The sequence below is a fragment of the Crocodylus porosus genome, unplaced genomic scaffold (genome assembly GCF_001723895.1).
Source record: "Crocodylus porosus isolate Cpor-Errol unplaced genomic scaffold, CroPor_comp1, whole genome shotgun sequence".
Lineage (NCBI taxonomy): Eukaryota > Metazoa > Chordata > Crocodylia > Crocodylidae > Crocodylus > Crocodylus porosus.
The window spans coordinates 59725845-59730196 of record NW_017728906.1 but is presented as its reverse complement, the minus strand read 5'-3'; the positions used below and the strand labels follow the sequence as shown (position 1 = coordinate 59730196).

Sequence of the window (4352 nt, the reverse complement as noted above, 5' to 3'; positions counted from 1 at the left end):
ACCATGATTCAGAAGGATTATTTATGTTTGGACAAAAACACAGTGTGAAACTAATGTGGTAAAGTGCAGTTATGCAGCACAGCCACCAATCAACATGGATTGCCAGGATTTTTGACGTTACTGAAATCCTGAAAGCAAAACTCAGTGAGGTGGCACGCATGTGTATGTATTGTACTCCCTTTTCTGCTTCTTAAACTCTGCTGTACTCCAGATAATCTCTACCTCAGCTCCAGGTTTTCAAAGTTTCACCTGAGAGTTAACCACTTTTTGTTTTGCCTACTTTACTTTACTTGGAGCATACCCAAAAATAACATATACCACAGGAAAGAAACCATACATGCAGGCCATTAAACTCCGAAGTCTAGACTAATATAACAACTGGGCTTTCTTTTTGACATTTATAAGATAACATCTATGCCTCTGGTCAGAACTTGCCTGTAAGACTCCAATGACCTGAATGTGTCCAGTATCTGTAGAGATTGCATTATTAGCTATGATATGCAACTGCTGGATCCTGTGTACCAGATGGATGTACTGTTACTAGAAAATCTTTTAAAATTTCTGGTTAAAATTTAGGTAGCCATTTATACCATGAGGATACAAGACTATGTGCTCTTTTAATCAACAGTATAATATGGCTGTATATGTTTTGGTGGCAATAATGTAGTCCAACAGGAAAAAGAACATAGATTTAAATGAATAGCCTAAATAAGCTTTTATCATTAATTTCTTCAAGTAGGAACTCTCTAATTCAATTCCATTTGGATTTTTTCTAGCAGTTAAACACAGAGATAATTTTCAGTTTTTGACTCACAGAAGCTATTAGACTCACAGAGAAGTAGGGCTGAAAGGGACCTCTAGAGGTCATGTAGCCCAAACCCTTGCCTGAGACAAGATCATCCTTTTCCAAACTATCCTATACAAATTAATAGTCTAACCTCTTAGCAACACTACAGTCAACCCTGACATGAAGCAAGGCATAACACCCTAACCTATCCACATAAAAACAGGGGGACCACTGCTGAAGAATTTCCAAATTTTATTCACTGAACCAATAAGTGAGTTCTTTTTGCTGTTACTGAGAAAAAAAATGGAATTGCCTGTGCTTGCTGCCAGAAAGAAGTTAGAGCCTCATATTGTTTTAAGAAATGCATGAATGATTCCCCAATTATATTATTTTCAAAGTGGTGGACAATCTGTTTGAGCTTCTGAAGGTTTAGTAGATCTTGTGGTTTGATTTTTTACAATTGATATTGTATTACTCTACTTTTTAGACTATACTACTTTATGACTCGTTATAATGAGCTGCAGTAATATATATTTACTTATGCATCAGACTGACATACTTCAGAGAACATGTGTCTGCCAACTTCCTATTAAAATTTAGGAATTTCTAATGGAAAGGTAAGAGACTAAAAGCCTTCAAATATGGTGGGATGGTTATTTATACAGGTTATCTGCTACAACTATAAAAATACTGTAGGAGCATAATTGTAGCAGGGTAATTGTTATATGTATTCAGATTGTACTCACCTTTATAGAGTCATCATATACTACTGATTTGATAAACTCTGTCACCAGCATGATAACCAGTAAAAATGGTACCCTTAATTTATTGCTAAGAACATGACCATTTTGTCTGAGCATAAACAGAGGCTTTATTCTGTTCATTCTGGTTACCATTTAGGCCAAACTGGAATCATACATAATTCAGTCTTTGAAAGTGATCACTTCTATGATGTAATTTCATGATTTGTTAGACCCCAGTGTACAGAATACAATTCTGCTCCACCTTCATTAGAGCTTCCGTTATTCAACTGACTTTTAGCAGCTTTGTGGGTCATTGTTTCAATATGTCACTCTATAACTGATATCCCTCTCTTTTGCTGTATGTACTATATCAGTATCAATCCCTGAGGCAATAAGCCCTGAATTAAATTTGTTATGCATATAACAACACATGCCAGCAAAATGACTGCATACAGATATGGGTTTATAGTCAAGAGATTTATACAGGATGGCAATATTCCTAAGTTCTTTGTGCCAGTCACCCATTTAGATTCTTCTTTTAATGCTCTTAAAAGAAGCGACGGATGATATCTTATTTTTGGTTCCTAACCATACATGTCTCAAAAGGGGCTACTTTGCCCAGATTGGCTGTTCATCACTCACTGGAAAAAAAATAATCAGTCCTTTCAGTCTCTACAAAATGGAGGTACACAAAATCACTTATTGGTTCTGAAAATGTTGGCTTAAGATTGTTTTTTGGTTGTTTTTTCCCCCCAGGGGAGTGTGTGTGTGTGTGTGTGTGTGTGTGTGTGTGTGTGTGTGTGTGTGTGTGTGTGTGTGTGATGGAGGGGGGAGATGGGGGGGGAACACAACATATTAGTCTAAAGACCAATATTCGTTTGATATGGGATAGATCAAAGAATGGTATTAAAATTCTCTCTGTTTAATGTTCTCGCAGTCTCCCAAATATTACAAATTGAAATTGAGGATTGATCTAAAATAGAAAATGTTAAATTGGAATTTTTTCTTGAATGAAAGACATTGGAATGAGTCTACATTTATTCAATTAGATATAAAGGTGTATGATATTTCATGTTCATGGCTAATTTTCTATTCCTTTTAAGAAATGTAGGACAAGTTCTTCATTGCTAAATAATCAGAATTTTCATGTCATATTCAGAACTTCAAACAGTTGATTTTCCTCTAGCCTCAGACTTAACCTTCAAGTCTTAAGTTTCTATTCCCTAGCAAAATCATTGCATTATCTTTAAATACAGTTACCTTCAGAGAATATAGCAAGAAAAAATGCATTTTGTTCATAGCTCATTTTGACAAAGAATAACACCTAGAATTCAGATCGTGTTTTTGACATTACCACCAATTGTGCAATTAAAAAGCAGTTTTTAATAATTTAACTTTCTATGAATGAAAATTACAGTCCTGATAAAAATGCACTCTTCTAATCAAAACTCATGAAAAATTCAGTTTAATTTTTATGACATCTCAACTCCAATCAAACAAGCAGAGCAGGAAAGAATCAGAGACTTGATTGATCATTTAACGGAAGAGCTGTCAGTTTCATTACAGGCAAGTGAACAGACGCTTTACTAAATGTAACCTCTTTTAATTTGATTATTTAACTAGTTTTAATAAGTCACAAATCAGCAACATAAACTGAAATATTAGGTGCGTGCTACTTGTGCTGGGATTTCAGACATTTGGTCTGAACCCTGAATCCTGGATTCAAATTCTAAGGGTTTCTAAACTTTATCAAGAAACAAAAGATAAAGCTGAGAAGTATGTAGAGAAAAATAATCTGCCTTGTTTCAAACAAACAGATTTACAAAAGATGCTGGACCAAAACCTGATGGCATTCAGCATAGAGAAATGGGACTTCACCTTGGGGAAAAGAAAAAACACTTTGGAAGCCCCAGTTTTGGCCCCCCCCACTTCACAAGGGATGTGGATAAGCTTGTGAGAGTCCAGAGGAGAGCAACCCAGAGCACACCTTACGATGAGAGGCTGAGAGACATGGGACTCTTCAGCCTGGAGAAGAGAAAGCTCAGAGGGGATTTGGTGGCTGCCTATAAGTATATTAAGGCGGGGCAGACATCAGGATCTGGGAGAACACCAGCTTACCAGGGGTCCCCAAGGGATAACTAGTTTTAATGGCCACAAACTTTTAGAAGGCCAGTTGAGACTCAATATAAGGAAAAACTTCTTTATAGTCAGTGTGTCCAAGGTCTGGAACAGGCTCCCCCCAGAGGTGGTGCAAGCACCTACTCTGGACTCATTCAAAAGGATGTTTATCTTGCTGGGATCATTTGATCCCTGCAGACTTCCTGTCCCTTCCAGTCCCTAATATCTATGAAATCTATGAAACCCAGCACCAAGATTTTTAGTCCAAACAGACAAGACTGCTAACAGTACAAATTCCGCTTGCTCGTTTGAAGACATGCTTTTCTGTTGCTGCAGCTGAATCATGTGAATGCTTTGTCTATTGACTTTTCACTATGGTTTTGTTTCTCCTATCTAGTTTTAGTAATGTTCAAAATGATCCTTTAAGTAGTGTAGATATTTATGTTAAAAATTATATATGTATCAGTTGACAACAGTGCCTCAGTTGCTAAATAAATTCTAAATACCTATACATTTTGGCATTTAATTTTGGGTTTTTATTATGGAAAAAAAATCAGAGCTCCCCCTGCCCTTTCACTCACCAGGACATGGGTCCAGCCACAACTGTGCCCCCCCCCCCCCACACACTGCTTTATGGCACTGAGCAGCCCTGATATGCTAGTGCCCTGCCCATGCCATTGCCCCTCATTCCCAACCCAGAGCTC

The 4352-nt window shown here is 37.1% G+C and overlaps 1 long non-coding RNA gene across 1 annotated transcript in view; it reads right to left on the bottom strand.

The window, feature by feature from the left end:
- Nucleotides 1-825: 825 nt before the first annotated feature.
- Nucleotides 826-4352, bottom strand: part of LOC109305947 — a 12898-nt gene continuing 9371 nt past the window's right edge. The window contains exon 4 of the long non-coding RNA XR_002099779.1: nucleotides 826-916. This is a non-coding gene — a long non-coding RNA (uncharacterized LOC109305947). The remainder of the gene's footprint in view (nucleotides 917-4352) is intronic.